This window comes from Athene noctua, chromosome 15, assembly GCF_965140245.1.
Source record: "Athene noctua chromosome 15, bAthNoc1.hap1.1, whole genome shotgun sequence".
NCBI lineage: Eukaryota > Metazoa > Chordata > Aves > Strigiformes > Strigidae > Athene > Athene noctua.
In genome coordinates, this window is record NC_134051.1 from 17,707,821 (window position 1) to 17,730,056 (window position 22,236).

At 37.2% G+C, this 22,236-nt stretch overlaps 1 protein-coding gene across 24 annotated transcripts in view; it reads right to left on the minus strand.

The window, feature by feature from the left end:
• RBFOX1 (RNA binding fox-1 homolog 1) overlaps nucleotides 1-22,236 on the minus strand; it is a 957,841-nt gene that overhangs the window by 437,170 nt on the left and 498,435 nt on the right. The window contains exon 4 of one of the 24 annotated variants that reach the window (XM_074918991.1): nucleotides 21,750-21,834. The exons of the other annotated variants lie outside the window; for them this stretch is intronic. The gene's annotated coding sequence lies outside the window, so the exon portion shown is untranslated. The remainder of the gene's footprint in view (nucleotides 1-21,749; nucleotides 21,835-22,236) is intronic. 24 annotated transcript variants of the gene reach the window in all.

A 22,236-nucleotide genomic window follows, 5' to 3' on the forward strand; every position in this document is an offset into this window, starting at 1 on the left:
TAACACTGAGCTTTTTTGGCTCTCATTTACTTTATGCCTGTCATCTTCATTTTCTCACCCTTCTTCATCTTTTGTTTAGGATAAAGACTATTAGCAGAAGCAGGGACGGCAGAAAAAGGACTAAATTATTTCTAGCTTCTAGCAAGAGGTGGCAGAGAGGCATGAGAATATGGAGACAACAGGATTTATATTTCTGTCTTCTGGGAATATTAATTCACTATTAACCTGCTTTTGGCTCAATCCAGACCTGGTAACACAGGAGAAAATTCTTCCTTTTTCTGTTCTGTACTCTTCACAGCTTGCGGTGTGCAATGAAGCATCTCTAAGTCACTTATTAAGGTATTTTACACCAAAAAGAAATACAACGTACAAGCAAAAGCAAGTAACAAAAATCATGTTGATAAATTAAATTCCAAGATACCTGCCTTATGAGTATTTTACTTAGCACCTCAGTTTTTATTTTAATATGTTACTGCTAGTGGGAAAGGTGCTCATTATCAACACGGACATTTATTCCCTAAAAATTGCTGTAGAACTATATGAAAAAGGCAAAATATAGTTCCAACACAAAGGGATTTCAGTAATTGTTAACTGTCAGCCATTATTATGCAAAACTATTTTGGTAGATTAGCACAGAGGGAAAGAAATTTTGTCTCAAAGATAGGCGATGAGTAAATTTAATAGAAAATAAGAGAATAATAAAAAATATTGTAAAACATTGAAGTTAAACGTGGTCAAAATGGCAAAAATACTGAGAAATATGAGTTTCGTGCGAACTCTTTATTTTATTTCAATTCAATTACCTTCTCTTCCAACTATAATCAGGCATAACAATAACTTGCCTCTTTATAATAATTACATACTGTGTGATTGAAATAGCCTGAAGGCTCAGATTTGGTTACACCTGCAGACTAAATTATTTTATAAGTTTTATTAAAAGCAAATTAAGGAAAACTAGGAGAATCAGATTAGTGTTATATAAAGCAACACTGCTCGAGAATGCCTCATTAGGAAAATTAATAGTTTTCTCTTTAAAACAAGAAAGCATGAAGTTAAAGATACATCTCAGACTACTTGAGGCAACAGGTTTTGCACTACTGTATATTTTTTATTCTAAAATTTAATTCCATTATAAAACTGGAGAACATACCGCCTGTTTACTGTCTTTTTCTGAAAACTGTTCTGACCTTTTTTTGGTTTAGACACTAGTTAGAAATCTTTGCTGTTAAACAGTAAACCACCCTCAGCCTTACCTCTAAGGCTGTACCACACAATCGTAAGCTAAGCTTATTTCATGTATAATCACCCTACCTAGATAACACGTCAACATTTTAGTTGGGAAAGCTTCAATTCAGTTCAAATTTCACCACTTAATATTTTTAAGCTGCATATTTATTTTGCGTATTAAGGTAAGGCCTTCTTCCATAAAGAGAAAGTAGAAATTCTCATCCTTATTAATGCAGCACCAAGACAGACACAGCCTAGTTCTAAACTGTCTTCGTTGTCTTTGTAGCGCTATGAAGTTCAGAGATATTTATAAGAGTTTTTAAATAGTGGTTTGGTGCCTAGGCATTTAGGCCTGGTAAAATGATCCCCGTTCCCCGTTTGTTATTTCCGTAAAGCCCTCTCACTCCTTAGAAGACTGAAGGCCTCTGTTGTCTCTCATAAGAATATTCCCTTTCCACTTTCTGACACTAGCTTCTTTTCTTTATACCTCTCCGTACTCGCTCACTCCGCTCCCCTCTGGTTTCTCCAATCTTAAAACAAAGATGTAAGACCAAGATCAAAAATTCTGCTTGCTTCATTTCAATGTAGAATAACCTTTTTAAACCTGCTGAATGCTGTGTTTACAAACACATTATGGAGTTTCCCTCTGACCGTTCGCATTCTACTCTCCCATTCGATCCATCTGTTTAAGGAAATCAGGTTGACAAAGCCTTCTAATGAAGGTTTTCTAAGCCAAGGCTAAAAGCTAGTACTTCATGTTCATACTCATCTAATCTGTAAACCACTTTCTATAACACCAGCCAGACAGGTGATCATAATTCCTCATGTAATTACCCTTTCTCATTATCTATGTTGTCTTCTTGTCTACCATCAGCTTTTTTTTAGGTGCTCTAAGAGGTGCCCGTCCTTGCTTTCCTGCTCTTTTTCCTACACATCTCCGGCCATTTATCACGTACAAAGACATTTTCATACGACTCATAGGGTCATCTCTCTAATTTTCGTATTTGAAGTAAATCTTAACTTCCCTTTATCAAATCTCCTCATGGATATCTAACACAATTGCTTAAAGTTCAAAACAACTTTATTTTTTCCTGTTGCCCATTGGCTTCCAGGCCCTCCTTGTTCCACCTTGCATAAATTTAGCATCTTGAACTCCAGGCAAAACTTACATATTATTTATTTCTGCATAACATTTCTAAGATCTCACACTTCATATCCATTCAGAGTTCATAAACTCTCACCTGTCACTCCATCACACCATTTTACAAGTAACACTTTCTTCTACCTCGGCTGTTTTTCTCTACTCACAACCTTTTAGATTGCTGATGCAAAAGTAATTTTGTGAAATTGTTGTTCAGGCAATTTCAGCCATCTTCTTACATCTTCCCTCTCTAGCCCCTCAGACATTCCTAGCTCCTGCCATGTATCTCATGAATAGATGTAACAGTTTCCCACCTTCCACCAGCCATTGCTCATTTCTAATGTTTTCAGATACATGCTTTTTTGGTTTTCTTTCTTGCTGCCCCTCACATTTGCTGAGATGTCTCATCTTCCCCCTCCTCAATCTCACTTTGCTGTGGTGGCTACCAAACCTTGACAAACTGGGACCCTGAATCGGTGTTAGGTAGTACGATGCGTTACTACTTGTTTGTATTCCCTTCTTCCAAGTGTCTTCACAATTAAATTTTTTGAGAGAAGATCATATTTTAAATTTGAACTTTTTGGCATGCATTACAAGGCATCTTTAACACATGGCTAGATAGCCTTGCCTTTATAGTCATATGAAGAAGCAAAGAAAAAGAACGATAAACTACCAAACGATATAAGGAACATACACTCAATAGTTAAACAACTAAAATTTAACTCACTGAAGAGTGCCTTAATGAATATTAATTATTTGTGAAAGTTGTAAACTAAAGCATTCTTTATTCCTTGAAGACGTGATATAACACGTATCACTAAAGTCACGGTGACAGGTAATTATACAGCCAAAGGAAAGGCCTAGTAAACTTTTTTTACATACAGAAAAAAATGCATCCATCGGGAATTCATCACATATATGTCTCTACTCCACCCTTCCCTGACATTTGCACCTTTTCTCTTTTCCATTCTTATTTCCTATTCTTAAACTCTTGACATGATTTAGGCTCCCCTCTGCGTAGCTGAAAGCCTGATACCATTTGTTTGCAATGCCGAGATTTTTGGGAAGATGGGGGAAAAAAAAAAAAGTGGAAAGATGTTACTCCAAACGCTTTAAATGTTATAGTCGGGATCATTTGTATCATTTTGTTGTCATGCTGACTCTTATCCTTTCTATAATGTATTGTTTAATCAGTTTCTAAATTATTGATTTTAATCAATCACACCATGCAGCCCTACAATCAATTGAAAGGTACAAGAGGAAAAAAAAAGGTAGCTCTTAATCATTATTAGTTCTTTGTTCAAAAGAACTCTGGTGTAACTTTTGATCTATATACTTCAGGCAACGTAAAATCTATTTTTTAAGCCTAAACCGTGCTTTGTCTGGTAATTAGGCAAAGAGGATGACAGCATTACCAGTAAGTTGTAACATTTCCCACAACAGAGAGTATAATCACCTCGCTTAGGATGATGTGATGGACAGAGATCACCAGTATCCATATTACACTCAAAGAGACCTTGATGTGCTTACATGTCTGAGCCCAGCTGCTGAAGGGATTCTTCTTGTACTCAGACACAAATTCTCACTCATGAGCTCTGCACTGTCCATCCAGACTGGGGAGCAGGATGAGGCCACTGGTGCTAGTTTCATTTGGGTGCTCTGAGTATCTGTCTGTGATCTGGGTGGCCAACTGTGTGTATACATGTATGTACATAAATACATATGTGTGTAGTGTGACGTATGCCTGCTGGAATAAATCTTCAGCCTCGCTACTGGCTGGACATGGTGATATGGTGCGGCAACAGCCTCACCTCTTGGGTTGTTGGCTCTGGCATGGTGTATTGTTCTTTAATAGTTTATAGCAAGTTTTATTTAAAAAAATAACCAAGTATATATATGTGTAAAATATATATTTTACACAAATATATAATACAACCTGCTTTTACTTTCTTAAGACAAATATCTTAATAGTAAAAAAAAACCCTTTTCTTGTTACCATGCCTCCTACCTAACCTGCTAAGTAACTTCCAACTCCCAGATCTAACAATACATCAAATTCACCTCTTTATGTACAAACGTTACCTGTTACCCTTCCTTTAGAGGAGGAAACTATGGAACTCTGTGAGCACACACAGTGCATACCAGATTTATTCATGAGGGAAAGGGTTCTCCAACCAAACGGAACAGTGACCCAGCTGTGGAGAAACTCAGGGGTACTGCGCTGCTGAGATTTTTCTTTGGCCGACGTGTCTGTTCCAATACTCAGACACAGAAAGCCATTTAACCTACGGAAAGAGCCTGTCAGCCAGGGCCTGATTCACCTGAAAGCCACCAGAAACACATGGAAAAAAAAAAAAAATATCAGTCTCTTTGGGTAGTAGTGTAACCATGATCCCGTTCAATAAACTGAAAGAGAGTTCGATTGTGTTTGTTTGATTTCTGCATGATGTTAATGCTAAACTTATACTTTCCTCGTAAAAACAAGATCTGTGGCTTTTCTGGGCTGAGGCATTTTGTTAGTCTTATTGAGGCTAGGACAGAAAAATAATTCATATCTGATCCACCAATTCCCAGTAAAACTGCTCTTCATTACCTTTGAAAATTAACAATAACATGGGGAATCTCTCTCTGGAGCTGACTTTAGGTTTATGATACAGGCTGCTTTGCTCTGACTTCTTTCTAAACAACAAAACTTTAAGAAAACTTAAACTTTAGGGGCAAATTGAAACCCTAAAAGTTGGTGGTAGCTTCTGGTATTATCAGAAGCATATTAACAGCATTATGTCCTAGGAGTACATGATTACAAGAGCCACTGTCAACTGCCTCCTGCTGCACGCTTAGACTTTAATGACAGCTGTTTCCTACAATGTCTTTGGGAACATAAACTCATTTTATGACTAACAAAAAGAGAATTTTTTAAAACATGTCTGTATTACTGGAAAATTGTGCTAGTATCAGTCATGAAAATGTAATTTTAAAGGCATACTACCGCGCTTTTTTTCTGTCACTGTATACTACTCAGTTATGTTTCATATCTTAAGGTATAACAAAAAGAAATGCTTGAAAACAGGGTTAAATACCTGCAGGATATAACTTTATAGCATTAGCTCTGATTATAAACATAAAGGTAACTGATGCATTGTAATAGAATCTTCTTATGACCCAGGTTAAGACTGTAAAATGTAAAGCTTCATACTGTGCTCACCGTGTTCAGTTAAAAGCAGAAAAAAAAAAAAAAAGTGTGTTGCATTTTCACTGTCATCAGCAGAACTGCCATCCCTTCTCACAGGGTTTTTCTAATCTGTTCTGGCACCTGAGGCATTTGAACAGTTGGTGGGAAGAAGTGAAACTGTGACGAAGTGAGCCTCATTTCAGATTTACAGTCCAATCACTCACAAAATCTGCCAATTCATTTTATGGCGTGTACTGTGAAAATTCATTATTTAATATGAGCCTAAAAAAAAATAATCTATGGGTGCAGTACAGTAGCTTGACTTTGAATTAGAAAAGAATGAGTAACACAGTATGTGGTGTCTTTAAGCTTGTAGTGAAGTAGCCCAGCATATACTTAAAACATCCTTTGCACATTTCAATCAAGCATAACATTTGTTCACCCAACGAGCTGTTATTTCAATATTTTTTTTTAATGTGGTTTTTACACGACTACTATGTACATATAGATGTACGTAAGCTTGTGTATTAGCTGCTAAAAAAAAAAAAAAAAAAGAGTACAGCAGTAGATGAGTAGCCTTCGGTTCAAAATGGTTTCTATTCCAATTTTTTTTCAGCTCAAACTGTTACTGCAAAACTATTCAGGTATCAGTTCTTACAGCTCAGAAGTAAAAGACACACATTAATTTAAAAAAAACCAATATATTTTAACCCATCAGTTCTCAGCACAGGGAAATCATAACCACTTCAAACAGGTTAACTCACTAAATGCCTTTTTTACTTTAGAGCTAGATGACTTAGGGAAAAAAAAATACACTATAGAGACTGTGGACCCCATAATCGTGCCTGTGTCACGTGATACTGATGCTAACATTGCTACTAACTCTTCACTGTTCTCGCCAATATGGCTTGGTTACCTTGTGCTCTAAAAAAGGGCAATTTCTCTGATAGATCTGTCAGACACTTAAGACAATAACTGACAAAAAAACCCAACCCAACCTACACTACAAGAAAATACTGCGATGTCTCAAGGTATGTTTTCTACTTGTATCCAGCTCCGTCGCCTCACGCTGCAGAATCAGAACTGCAATATGTCTGTACCTCTGAAAAACGCAATAAAGTGAGACAGAGCCGGGCCATTCATCTTCGCTACGTGTAACAGCAAAAGCAGCGGGCTTGGACCATCACCAGATCCACACCTCGATTTGCTGCAGATCCTCCCCAACCCGGTGGGTTTGCCACACTCCTGCCCGATTTCTGCTTCGGAGAACAGCAAAGCTTCAGTATAATTTTGTGGTTTGCCAAGTGTCAACTAGCATCAGTTATGCTGTGAGATGAGTTGACTAATGACTGCGTTTACAGCTGATGACTACGTTTTAAAGTTGCACTATTTTTTTTTATTATGTCTTTATGTTACAAACTTATATACAATTTTAAAACTTTGCAATTATTTATCCTAACAAAATTAAAACATGCAAAATAAACCTTAGACAGGCTTGTAAGTTGTGGTGTTCTTTTTTTTTCCCCTTTTATGTCTAACGCATTCTCTTTAATTCCTTACTTTTTATAGCAGCAGTTTGATATAATAAACCATAGTTTGTAAAAGCCATTAAGAGTAAGCTTGCTAGTAGCAATCCTATTAAGTTACCTCATCAAGTGATGTGCTGTAATGTTTTCACATCAACTTTCTTTAGCTTTTACGTTGTAGCATTCATAAATATCTCAGATTCCGAAAGTTTAAGAGTATCTCGTTGAAATGATGAGCAAAATATTCTTAATGGTGAATCGAAAGGCAGAAGCAATGTAAAAAAATCAAGTTAATGTTAGCGATACTGTAACAACATTAATTAAAAGGAGGGTTGGAGTTCTTAATGTGGGGCAGAGGAATAAGTTGACAGTCTAGTGTGAGACTCTTCTCACAATTGAGAGTGAGAACACTTACGTTAAGGTGAATTAACATTCCCTCATTTGCATGACAGTATGGCATCTGCATCGTGACAGCCTCCTCCTCTGCAGAGGGGTTAGTGCAATGCTTCTCACCAGCAATTACAACCCCAAACTCAACATACTTCGTTACGTTTACCACAGTTATCACATGCTTCAGGGTGCCAAATAACCAGAACTCCAAAACGTTGAGAAGAAATACTCATCCAAAAGCCAAATGCAGAATAAAACAATACTCGAGACAAATCAGGCAACATCTCATTTCTTTAAAGTTCCTGTGGTTAACAGCCGTACAGCTACTGTACTTCTTACAGTACACTAAATCAGGACCAAGTCTGCTTGATAAAATAAGTTTGGTTCATTGAATTATGACATTGCTAATTACAATGAGTGTCGAATGATGAACAAAAGTTGAATCGGAAATTTATCTTTTCTCAAGCATCTTCTCAAAAATCAAGAGGCAATATCCTTTGCCAAACATCTCAGCAGCTCATACTTTTCAATTATACTACACACTAGCCTTCAATCTATTAATATTTCTCTTCCGATGTGTTTCAGGATATATTTTCTTCAATTCTTCTTCTTCATGGCAAGTATCCAGTACTTCCAGTTCTTAATAAATAAAGCCACAGCATGAGCTTCTTATACATGTCACTTTTCCACAAAGCCCTATACTTCCTTTTACTTCTAGACCAAATTCGAAATATTTTGATCCTTGCAGGTGTACTTTTCTCTTTTTATTGTAACCAGGGCTTTTAAAATGAAGTAATCCAATTGCCTGAATTCCTAGCCAGGTAACGGTAACGTGTCTGCAAAGCCATAAAGTGCAAGACAGTTATCCCAACGATTTGCCTGTTCCTGTAGCCAAATACAAGTTTTACACTTCAAGAACCAAAGAACTGGACACTCTTAAAGCACCATTAGACTTCCGAAGAAGTGAGAAGTGGAGGGCAGGCCTCTTGGGAATGACAGCCACCATCCCAGAAACTGTAGCTTGCTTGTAATGCAAAAAGAATTGAGACAAAATGCCTTTACTGCAGAGCACTGCAGTCCATACCACGTTCTCTTACGCTGCAGCCCAGAAACACGATTACACACAAGCAAGAGGGTATCTTTTTCTCTATTCTTGAAACAGCTCAAACACATTTTAGACTAATTAGTTAGTTTCAATTACCTTTCCTGATTTAATGCATCATGGCTGTACCCATGTGACTGCTCAGAGTCAAAAATAGCAACAGAAGGAAAGAGGCGTTAGCAAGAGAATTAACGTTCTGTTCCCTTTTTTATTTACAATTATATCTTTAAAAATACTACTTGTCATCCTTTTCCCAGAATGGAAACTGACCTTTTGCTTGGAGTGAGGCAACCGCCTTTTTTCCCTTCATTTTTTTTTTTTTAATTTTTAATTTTATTTTAATCTTATTTATTGTTTATGTCTTATATTCTTATAGAAAAATGGTTTCGTGATAATTCCACTAGTCAAACTCTAGAGATTTGAGTCTCCTTTGCGACCTTCAACGCTCAACTGCTGTACTTCATTTAATGAAAATGCAAATCAGAAGCAGCAAAGCTAACTAAAGGTATGAAGCAGTTCTTATAAAAGGGAATACTGAACAGAAAATAATCACTCTGCCCGAAAGAGATGAGAGAAGGGAAGGACGATAAAACTATCGAGTGCCATGGAGAAAGTGAGATGACAACGACTGGTTCACTTTTCCCTCCCCATCATGTTCATAGGGGACGCTCAGTGTACCCTCACTGTGCTTCTGTGAACGCTCTCCAGCGGGCCCACATTTCTTGAGCACAGCACCCAAGCTTGGATACGAATCTAGACGATAGCCTTATCTTTGCTCCAAGTATCTTGACCAAAGTTGGCATTGTTGTTTTTTTGGGGTTTTTTTGCACAATTGAAGAACAACAGAGAACTAGGCAAAGCCTTTTCTTTGTAAAATCTGCAGTTGGCAGTTTTAGTTCAGGTTTCACTAATCCAGGCTACACCACTGCAATTTCCAATCAGAAATTTTTCTTTTATTTTTTCCTCCCTACCACCAATAGTCCCAATAGATGACATATTTTAAGGGGCATGACATCACCCATCCTAGAGAACTGGCAATTGAGCAGCGTTGGCTGAATCTTCAGAAACAGCTTGGTAATTGCTCTCGTTTCGCTGCTTCTGTCTTGCGGCAATTCAGCACTCAAAGAGAGTTCTCCAAGGCCAACGTTTGCCTTTTGTGCAGTCTGGTCCCAACACCGTGATCTTGACCGGGTGGGGCACGTAACAGTTCACCTGAGTAAGCACAGCCACGTGCTGTGCTGCACAGCTCCGCAGGCTGCAGGACAACCTCACCCGCTCACTGTCAGCAAGGAGCGCCCACGTAAGCACCCTTTACAAATAGGGTTGGGTTTTTTAGAGAAAATGATACAATAGCTTGAACGACCAGAAAGGGAGGAAACACTCTCTCCACAGATAGGATCTGTGCAACACGCTGTGGGACCCCCACCCAAGGTCCACCCAACACTACACAAATGTGGGGGTCCTGCTGTGTGAAGGGATGCAAGGTTTACTTACTATCTCTATTCCTCTTTTTGTTCTATTTTAATAAACCTCGAGCCATGTTTTCAAGCCTTTCTTACTAAGATCCAGAGAGAAACCTGCACCACCTCTCTTGCACCAGCCCCTGCAGAACAGACCCAACTGGAGTGTCGATTATCACGTTCCTTGAGCCCCTGGGGGATTTTATACACACAGCAATGCACTGTGCTGCAGAACTGACACGGGTGTCTCTACTTCAACACCTTCTCATTGTGTTTATATTTAATTGACCAGTGAAGTAATTACTTCCTCCCGAAAGAAATCAATTTAGTTTCCTATTTTGTCCTCACTTTCTTTTATTCTGGCCAGCGCAATACAAATGGTCAATGTTGTCTCTAATTCTTCCTATTCAGTTCTTCAGTTCTACAAAAAAAAAAAAAAAAAAAGATATTTCTCCATCCAAATTGCAGTTCCTGTTTCCCACGTTACATGCCCCTTCAGTTATTTGTGTTTCTCCTGTCTACTTTTCCTTGTTATTGGACTAAGCATTATTTCTCCCATATCGATTTCTGTATGGTGTTAATAGCCTATTTCAAAAGGAAACTTTTATAAAGCAGTACTCTATGCAAGCTTATCTTCTCACAAACATCACATAATTATTAGCAACATAGGGTATTTTTTTTTAATAAGTATGCTCCTTTCTTTGTCCATCTCTAGCAAGCCTGGAAACGTTTTTAGCGACCCTAGGCCAAGTAATCCACAACGCGACAATGCTGCAAAATTCCTTTTTTAAACTCTAATGTTTTCACAAGGGCATACCTTACTATGTTTTATAAACCTACTTTATTTTATTACATGCATTTCATATCAAAACTATAAACCAGGTTTTACATCACTTTCAGCTTTTGACCATTCATCAGTTTTCCATGATAAAGCCACAGTGAAATCAATATCCTTGTAAAGCCAAGCTGTCAAAAGTTACTAGACTATTTCCAAAGGCAATTCCAATGAGACAGACTACCAGATGTTTTCAATATATTTTATACAAGATTGCATGATAATTTTAGTGGGACTGAAAGAAACAATACAACAGGTAGTGTTTTGGGGGTTGACATTTTAAATAGCAAGCCCAATTGATTTTTACAAGATACCTGAGACAAAAAAATGCCAGTTCTGGAAAATTTATACCCAAACATTCACCCACAGAACTTAAGAGCAATTGTGTTGTCAAACAGCAAGAAAAGGAGATAGCCTTTAGCAACAACGTCGGTGTAAGAATGTTCACTAGACCTGTGTGTGTCTGTAGCTGTACACAAAGCTGCATACTTTATATATGCACACATGTATAGTTGTAGAGAAACATATGCGCTTTACTATATTAATTTTGCACTTCTGCTGATTTACAGGTTTTATTCTTATAGAAGACTGAATTATGATTAAAATTCCCCTTATAATTAATTCAAAAATTTTATTAAATCCAGCTTTTATAACTTTAAATATAATAATGCCAGCCAAGCCAGGGCAAAGAATATGTCTAGACATTAATTTTACTTGTATCATTTCTCATCCCTCAAAAAAAATGGCAATAAAAGGATCCCTCCTTAGAAATCAGACTAGCCACAGCCATACTCATCTCCATAATAGCACAATTTCCAATTCACGCCTCATTTTCATTAATGTTTCTAGCCATAAATTTTTAAGCATATGATAAAAAATTTCTGAAGCGGCATAAAACTAACATGAAGAGGGAGTTCATTAGTATGTGACCCTAATTAGAAATTTGATATTAAGTTCCCATTTCTACTTGTGCATAGCCAATAGCAGCAGGCCTAATATGCTGTGTATCAGTCCTACGTTAGTTTTAAGAGATCTTTCGCCCCTCCTTACTCATTTTTATTTTTACACAATTTCTATGTTTCCCCTGCTATTGAGTAAGTCAACAGACAACTGTATCACAGTAGCATGTCACAAATTATCCCGGAGAACTGTAAGAAGCTACCAGCCCAATGCTTTATTAATGATACCAGATCATAAAAAGAAAGGGGAAATTGCTGACTCCAACTCTGTTCTAATGTTGGGTGATAAAAATGCTACTTCAGGATTCAGAAGGTTAAGTTCTAATGTATATTTTGAATAGAGTATGCTGAAATAATTGCCTCATAAAGCAATGCATTGACCAGCCTGCTAATGGCTGCATAGTGCAAAACTCAGCAAAGAGTGCCAAGCTTACTGGAAAAAATGCTGTGGCACTACTTTTGTAGCTTTTCATATTAAGTTAACTTTCATTTTTTTACTTTTTTTTTTTTTTTTTAATTCTGCCAAAAAGAACAGTCCCCTATCTAAATCACTACTAACTCCTTTTGACTATGTTGACCAAATCATTAAAAAAAAAAAAAAACAAACAACAAAAAAGCCCCAAACCAAAAAGCAAACACCCAAGGAAATCTGAATGCAACAGTAAGAAATCACAATCCCTTTTCACCTGTATGAATCCAATTACTAATTTCTTCCTTTTTAGTTTTCTGCTAGTTTCAGTTTAATAACAAGCCAGTGGCCAAACTGACACCAAAGCAGTAATTCCATTTTAGAATATGAATGGATTTCCAGCTTATAAACTTTTCATTAAGAACTCATTTGATAGAGAAAAGTCTCCTTTCTACCTGTGCATGCTCTAAGCCTCAAACCAGCACAGCCTTTCAACTGTTTTAAGTCCATCCCAATTAAGAATATTCAAGTACCCAAGACCAACCAAATAAATAATAATTTAAAAAGTCAATATACACATAGAGTTCCACAATACACAATGGACCCAGAATTACGAAAAAAAATATGTTAAAAATAACCCCTCAGGTTAACTCTACAGCACCCAACTAGTTTTGAAGCAGGACAAGGCAGCTACACGTGCCCTGGTCCTAACCAGCACGGCACGTGGCACCTACCCCAGTCCCTCCCCACTGCTTTGCTGCTGCTTCCAGATGTGGCCTCAGCTCTATTCCCCACTGCCCTGCCTCACAGTAGCTCAGGGAAGTAAGAGACAGTAACAAAGAGGCACAGCACGAATGTCTACAGTCACATCATCTCACCAGGAGCCAACACGCTATTTTACAGGTCCCTCACTTCTTGTGAATTGTCTTTTATCAACCCGGGTGTATGGACAGTAGAGGGAGACGGTGGCAAAAGCATAACAGAGCACAGGAGAAAATAAAAGAATGGAGACACGTAAAGTTAATATTAGATCCTTTTGAGTTGTAGTTAACACTATTTCAGAGACTAAGTTGTCTTTATTCCTGGGGTTTGAATGAATTAAAAAAATTTACACATCTGTTCGCACCGACACTCCTAGAATGTCTTTATCCAACGCCACCTCAATCATCAATCAAACAACTACCGTGTTTCCAGCTCCAAACTTTCCCGCAGTCACTACATATGGTTAGGGCTTGCGAACGAATTGGGTTTAATCACCGACGCAGAGCACTGAATGCAATCCCTGAGAATCAGGTAACGTGCAGCGCATGCCGCAACAAGCGCCCCGTTCGCCTCCCAGCGACGGGCAGAGCACCGACCTTCTCTCTCAAGCTTTACCTTGTCCACAGATCGCCTTTCAGAGAGGCCAAGTGACACTCACATGTGAGAAGAGCTGTTAATGTCACATAGGATACCCTCCATTTTAATGCCAAGAAGCTAGGCAACCATAGGAGAAGCTCTCTGTTAGAATTTCTATCCTACAAAAGGCTAATAAATTGTAAATTTTTGTACTGATTAAAAAAAGCCACAACACATAAATTTTTGCTCTTTTCCCCTGAACTGTGTAGGTAAGAGTCTAAAAGTACACACAAGTGTTTTAGTTCGGACTCTTTGTATGTTTGCCTGATTCACGGACCTGAATTCAGTGATTTTGCAATAATTTTGAGAAACGATAAATGAAAACCTGTTACTAAGTTCAAGGATAAAATTCCTTTTGCCTTCAAAGCTGTTTGCATTAACACCCAGATGCAATCTTTTATGAACATTTCTGATAGCCTGGTAGCTACTACATCTATCTAAGAAATTTCACTTCATGCACAATCTCTTCTGCCTCAGAGCTGGGGTGGGGTACATCTGACTGTCAAATTCTCTTAAAATACCAACACAGAAAGTATTATCATAACCGAATAAAAACTCATTTATGCTACATATTAGACAAAAAATCCAAAGCTAGAAAGCGTAATAAAGAATTTCACCAAATAATAATAATCTATACCAACACCAGCGTACACTGATAATCCTACAGTCAAGGTGTTAAAGTTTTTAAAAATCCTTGGTTTTGTCTTGATTGACAGATGTGCGCTTTTAAAATACAAATCATTCCCGAAAAAAACAGTGACATCTCCATACATTACAAAAACTAATGGATCAGAACACTGATTACTAGAAGAATAAATCAGCTTTTGAGATCTTAAGATGTCATAAACTAAGCATCACACACTGTGCATCTGAGGCGTATTACCAGAACCATTTGACTGATTTATTGTTAGTTTTGCAAACAATCTTTTCACCTTCTTTCTTTTTCCAACCCATTATCGCTTAATGCACAAAAATATTAGAAGCCCTTTGAGTGCCAGGCATATCAATAATTTAACCTAATTTTAAAAAATCTATTACAAATAACAATTAAAGATTCAGCTTGATTTCTAAAAGTGCCCCTACACTTTCCTTTAACTAAACAGAATAAAAACTAAACAGAACGGCCTTTCCAGATTGCCACCTTAAAAGAAAACTGATAGATTTAAAATTCCTGAGTCATTTTAAGGGTAAAAAAGGAAGTTATTTTCAGTATTTCTATCCATCTCCCCCATCCTGCACATATACTTACACACCCCACCCCCGGGAAATAGTAAAAACGAACTATTAGTTATTACTATAAGTAGTAGTCAAAATCCTGTCAAAAGACAATTTTGATAGATTGCTATGTGAATAAAAATGAGACATGCATTGTACTTATATGACAAGTATAGATGTGATATTAAATTCTATTAGGGAACTTCAGATTTATTTTTTTTTTAATTATCTCTGTTTGGATCAAGCATATTAAAATGAGACAAGCCAAAGTTAGCTCAGATTCATATAACCTAGCAACAATGTGACCCACTTGAAATTTCTTTTATAGGACTTGGCTGACTTAGCCAAAGCTGAGGCACACATCTTAATATAATGGGCCAGAACATAAATCAAGATTTATTTTTAATCCTCTACAGCTATTCTGAGTACTTTCAGAAACTTAGATTTAGTTATTCAAATCCGTGTTTTCACTGCTGCTTTTACTAATTTCTACAAAACAACAGGGAAGGGATAAGTATGGAAAAATACAACGTTTACAAAAGGGCTATTATTTGGAAATAATATTTGCCTTTATTATATCTATAGTACGTACCATCTGCATTCTGACCGCTTTTTTTTCCTGCATATATTTTTGAATATTCAATTACTTTCAAGCAGAGCTCAAATAAACAAAACAGCAAGTAAAATAGCAATCAGTTAGCAGGTGCATTTGAATGTGAACCTGCCACCTCTAGTTGAGTGCCTTAATCACCTCAGCTGCTCTGAGTATTCACTTAGCCCCATGTTTGAACCCTTTAACTTTTTATTCAAAAATTCAACAGCCTTTGAGGCAGAAAGCATTCGAGCCACATGTAGATGGGAAAGAAACTCTTCTGAGATATTAGAGTGAAGGTTTAACTCACTACATTTACTTAGTCTAATCATGTTCAAAAAGGAATTTAAAGAATTTCAGTTTACCCTAAATAATGAGTAAGAATTCTCAGCTATTGTTGCATTCTGGTGTCGAGAATCATATCATCACAGGATAACTCGGATTGGAAGGAACCTCAAGTGGTTTCAGACCCAAACTCCTGATTAAAGCAGAATCAGCTATGAGATCACACCATGGCTACTCAGGGTTTGATCCAAATGCTCTTCAAAGACCTCCAAGAGTGGAGATCATACAACTACCTCTCTGAGCAACCTGTTCTAAAGCTTAACTACTCACAGTGAAAGTTTTCCCTATATCCAGTTTGAACCTACCTTGTTTTAACTTCCTTCTCTTGCCAAGCACCTCTGTGGAGAGCTGTGCTTTCTCTTCTTGATCTCCTCCTCAGGTACTCCAGGGATGCTCTTTGCTTCCTCCAAAGCCTTCTGGCTCTCCAACCTGAAGTCTTGTTCCCTCAGGGCCTCCTCACAGGGTACATGCTGCAGTCCTGAACTTCTTGAAGAGCTCTCTGTGCTAATTATTACCTTCTTTGTAGTTTTGAGGGGTTCAAAACTAGGACTAATATTCTAGGTGAGGTATAATGAGTAGGAATAGCAGAGAGGAATAATCACCTCCCCAATCAACTTTAAAGCAAAGCACATGGGCTAACAGGTGCCAAAGCTTGTCCCATTCTCTGTTACCTCCACTTGTTTTTCTAGCTGGGCACAGGTGGCACTGCAATTTGGAGGCTCTCGAAAGAGACTAGAGAGCTCAGGAGATGCTGGTTAGGGGTTTGGGGGCCCAGGTAGCTTTCTCCTCAAATCCTGCTAGTGAGGGTAAAGAGCGTAAGGAGGAGGGCTCTGATATTGTGTTAACAATTGTTTGCAGAGCTGGAGTTGGTTACAGCAGCAGCGCTTCAGTCTCTACGATTTTCAGACCTAGTCTGGTTGGGAGAGTTGGAATCCACCTTGTTAAGCCAGACCAAGGTATCTTTGCCAGTGGAATGGCTGACCTGCTAAGAAAGACTTTAGGAATAGGGGAGGAAGAGTTACCTGCGAGGGAGTTATGGACAGGGCTGATGAGCAAAGGGCCTGGATGACGTGAACAAAAGGGAACACAAAATCAACAAAACAGGGCTTCAGTGGAGTCTCTTCAGGCATGCCCACGTGAAAACAAGGAAGTGTCTGTAAAGCAAAATTACAGATAATGTAGGTGGGCATAAGCAATCCAGGAGTGCTCTGAAGACAAATTCCTGCTGATGCAGGATGGATGAGGAGTAGAGCATACCCCCAGCAAGGGTAGCGATGACACAGAACTGGGAGGAGTGGCTGATATGCTAGAGGGTCGTGCTACCGCCCAAGAGGGACCTGTCAGTGTCATGACAGTGACACATGTACAGAAGCCCGAAAAAAAAATGATTAACGTTTTTCATACTGGTTTGCAAGGAATGTATCTGAAGTACCTCATTTGCAATTCCCTTCCAGGTATGCTGCACATGTATTGTAGCAGTGTGTGGGGAGAACAGCTAGATAAATACAGGAGAAAAAAAGATGACGCATTTCAAGCCACTGCAACTTGAGAGAAAAGTTGAGTTCTCTTTCTGTAAAAGAATCATACTCATTGACTTGACTTTTGCAAAAAAAAAAACAAAACCTTGACCTGATAAGAATCTGAACGTTCCTAACTCCCAGTCATGCAAACAAGTCATGGTTCTAACCTGACATAAAGCTGAAATTTTCATTCTGTGGCAGAGTTTTTGAGTTATTTATAGCTAAAAGAAACACGCTCAACGGGAAGCTATATTTAGGAAAAGCTGAAAATTTTAAAAATAGGACACAGACATGAATTTGCACTGCCATTAAGCCGCTAGTTTAAAACGTCTGTGTGACATATTGACAACTTTTTTCGGATTGGCTATTTTTCTTTAGCCTTCTCCCCGTGTCCTGTGTCCCCCCCCTCCCTTTTTTTAAACATACATCTTTCTCTATTGCTTCCTCACTAACACTGATAGCTCCAGCTAGTTCATAAATTCTATTGCTGCCTGCTGCCATGTGATGTGGTCATGCAGAAAATATTTCATAGGAAAAAGTGTTAGCTAGCTAGAGGCGGTATTGTCGATCATTACTTGGAACTGCAGCTACTGGTATGTGACTATGTATTCATTTCATGCATTATAACACCTAATGTACATGACAAAATGTTGAATATAAAGTTAATTCACAAACTAGAGGAGCTGGTGTTGCTGAAGCTGTATAGAAACTGCATATTATTCCTTATTTTCCAGCGCTTTCTAGCAATGTAAAAATGGGTCAGTCTCAACACTGCTTAATTTCGCCATATATTTTAGATTGATTTAGTTCATAAAAATTTGAAAAATGCTTTGATGTCCTTTGCTGGGAGCTGCGATGCAATTTTACTGTTGTCCCTTTATGCTCCAGCAACTGCAGAAATTCATGCTGACAAAGCCTACCCTTAAGTAAGTTGTACATAGCAAAATTGTTAAAATATTAGAAGGTAATTTAATTGACAGTATTCAGAGACAAACAACAAAAGTACAAAAAACGTCTTTAAACCATTTTTCATTTTTAAGCAAGTGTGTACGAACGCTTGTTCAAAGTATATTTTGATCGCTAGGTCTGGTCGTGACCTAAATCTGATTCTACTTAGGATGCCATCTTTTAGGAATTTAAAAAAGCAACTGTACATGAGGAAAATATTTGAAATTCATCAACTAGAACTTATGCTCTGGTATTCTTCTGTCAAAGAGGTTACTTTGAGGAAGACAAACAATATTTGTCTATGGAATCAGCCAAAGGCAACCTTTATGTGTGTTAATCTGGTCAATACAAATACTGTATGCTAATACACATGATGTAGGCACTCCACTGGAAAAAAATAATTCATCTGCTTTTAACTGTGTTATATAACAATACAAAGTTCATTGGATCATGTGAATAGGAGAAAGGATGAAACAGAATTTAAATGGTAGTATTAACTACTAAAAGCTAAGGCTAAATCAGTCTTGGGGTCAGTCAGTACGTACCTGTATTTCCCAAGAATTACAGGTATTTGCCTAGTTTATAGCTGACTATAACATTCTGATTAACAATTAAATCAAGAGTTGCTTTAATTACACTAAGGTTTCCTGCTAGCACCGCATGAAAATATTTTCCTAAAAACATTTGTTGTGGTGTAAAAATGTATTTTAAAGAGGCAGCAGATCCTGCATCAAATTAGGACATGAATTTCACGTGTACGTGACAAAAAGCAACTTTGAAAAATGAGGATGAAAATTTTTCTTTATATCTAAACATTTATATATCAGTATCATAAACACCAGGATCAAAATGGACGAAAGCTAAGGAATACGAGGCAGATTCTGCATTTGCACAGCAAATTTATATTCAAAGATTTTGAACACACCCACAAAAATAAGCTAATGACATAGCTGAAAAGGAAAACTATGGTGTTGAGCACACGGAAAAGTTATCTACCTCACCAGTAGCCTATTTTCAAATTTCCTTATTCCAAATCGGAACCAATAGGTTACTTAGCTTGCCCTTAAGACAACCCTACAACAAGACCAAGGAGGAGTGATCTGTTAGTAGAGGAAAGAAATGAAAATTCTTTTATTCTACCGTGTTTTCCACAGGAGCACAGATGTTTCTCATGAGTAATGAAGACAGGCAGTAAAGACCCTGCACAGCCATTGTACCTCTGGAACACAATCTTAATGCGTACAATTAGAGAGAATTAAACCAAGTTTCCATGACATATCAATTCAGCCAGGTCCTGTCTAGTCATCAGAATACCTAGATTAATTATTTCTTCTTCATTCCATATGAATGACCATAACACACTGAGAAACAAAGACGGGATTAAAAACAAACAAAAAACACTCCGAAGAAATGAACAGTTTCCGTGGAGCTCCACGTTTAGAGCAAGAATACGGCTAGGTGACAGCTGTTTAGCTTATGGGATATGCCTTATGGATATGACGGGTGAAATGATATAAAAAGTTTTGCACACTTAAAACATTATAATTCCACAATTAAATAACATGAATTTCTCTTTCCCGTTTGCCACGTTTACGGTCACCTTCTGTTAACATTCAAGCAATCCACTGATACAGATGCACTGTCTGCAGATGGTGAATTTTGAAGCGAACTTGAGGAATCTTGTGGCTCTTTCACAACTTTTCCATTCAGTTTCACCTGAACAATATTACAAACATCACGGAGCAGAACACTTATGGACACTTTTGTTGAAAACATATAAAAATTCAGTAAAGATGAGAATTTTTAAGATATTCTGCACATGGTAAACAAGACTTACAACAGCTAAGTCTTCATTATTATGTAGGCATGTGTATGTATATATTTAGATACAACTTCAAAGAGCCCAACTGCATATTTATATAGTCAAATTAGTATGTTCAGTATGGAACCGAGCATATACTACTAACCTAAATCACTGATCTCCAGCACATCCGTATTTCTTAAAGAGCTTTCTTAAGGTTGAATTTAGCAGATTTGCCAACTACATCTTAAACTAACTTAGAATATATAGTGTACATACAGATTAAAAAAATAATAAAATCCTGTTTTTCTAAATCTCTTTGCGGGAAAGTTATTTTTCATACTTACTGTGTCACCTGCTCTACAAAATATGAGTTTAAAGCGTGTTATCCCAGTTGGGTTCTAACCTACAACACATAAATGATAATATAAAAGCGAAGTATTTCTGATTTTACAGTTCTTCTGTCTTGGCTAAAATAATTGCACATTAATTTCAAAAGACAACTTCTCTTTGGGAGGAATCAAAAGAAGAGAGAGAATCATATATAGGAATTTTTCTGTTGCTACAAGCAACCAAAAAACCACTTAAAATGGGACCCGGGACAAATAAGATTAACAAGATATTAACAAATGTTAATTACAGTAGGTTCTACCTGCATAATTAAAAAAAAAAAAAATCCCTATCATGTAAATCAATTTAGAGATATCCATTATTTGTGTCAGATAATAACGAATTCGTCAGAACTGTAATTAAAAATATTCTAATAGGAATTGCTAAAATCAGAAGACAAGGCCTAGTTACATGCCTATAGATTTATATCATAAATGCCATGTAAACTTTAAATTATATAAACTTTAATCATGACAAATCTAATGTTTACTGCCTCGTTTCAGCAAGACCTTTGATTAAATACTGCATTTAGGAAGTAAAAACCATTAATAGCCAGTAAACTAATATACATCTTGATATTTATATCTTGCAACCTATCTCATGCCTCTCCATAAAGATTTCTGTGACTGCTTCTATTTTGTATATTGTGACTTCTGGGAAGAGACAACTGTTGCTCTACCATTTTTATTTTATTTTTCAAATTGTTAACGAAAGCTTCAGACCCAGAGAGTCTTTACTGCACATACAAAATACGGGCAGCAATCTGTTCAACCGAATTAGCTACGAAGAATGACACATGCCACTCCGTTTCATGGTTTCTTTGTGTATTAACGCTATAAAAAAAAAATATAACGGGGTGAAGAGGAGAAAGAGAGAAGAATAACTGCCAAACTTTCTGTGAAAAGTTTTTATCAAGATTTTTTAGCTAAATCCAGAGGGATATTTACTACACAAAACTTAGCAGAGATGTAATCAATACTCCACTACGCTGCCTCCTTGTGATAAATTATTAATAGCTGAGGGAGAGATTGTCTTCTTAAATGTAAACTACTTTAATGATAAAAACATGGTTGAAACATTGATCATCCACCCTCCCATTTGATTCTGCACTACCTGAAAAAACCTAATGTCTCTGTTAGGCCTCCAGGGCAAAGGATATTCTGTTACCTGCAGGGACATTACCTGCATCACTCTGAGGAAAAAAGGTACTTCTGGGACAAAACAAAGGCTCTTCACAGAGGTTATAGATAAATTAAACATCTTATTTATTTATATCAGAACAGACTAAAAAAAGCATCTGCATATGCAAACATTCCCACCTTAATGAATTCACCAATTCCTTTCGCAGTCCATGAATCACTATAAGGAGAGGTCTTCAGAGAGCAGGAAACAAATGGAAAGTACCTGCAATAATAATTAGCAAAGCTCCTTTTTTTGTAGAAAGAAAAGGACATACTTTGAGAGAGAGATACATAAATACGCACACGTAATTGAGCTTGATTCTCATCTCCTGCATCTTCTCATGTTCCTGAACTTAAATGCTTTGATAACATACTATGATGGGTTAAGCTTGGCCAAACACCCACCCAGTCAGTCACTCACTCTCCTCCTTAATTAAAAATTAAGAAATTAAGATGGAAAAGCTACCGGGTCGAGATAAAGACAGGGAAATCACTTAGAATTGCAGTCACAGACAGAACAGACTCAACTTGGGGAAAATAATTCAATTTTTTGCCAATTAAAATAGATTTGAATAGTGATAAAGAAGCAAAAAAGTGAAAACAACACCTCCCCTCCTTTCTTTTT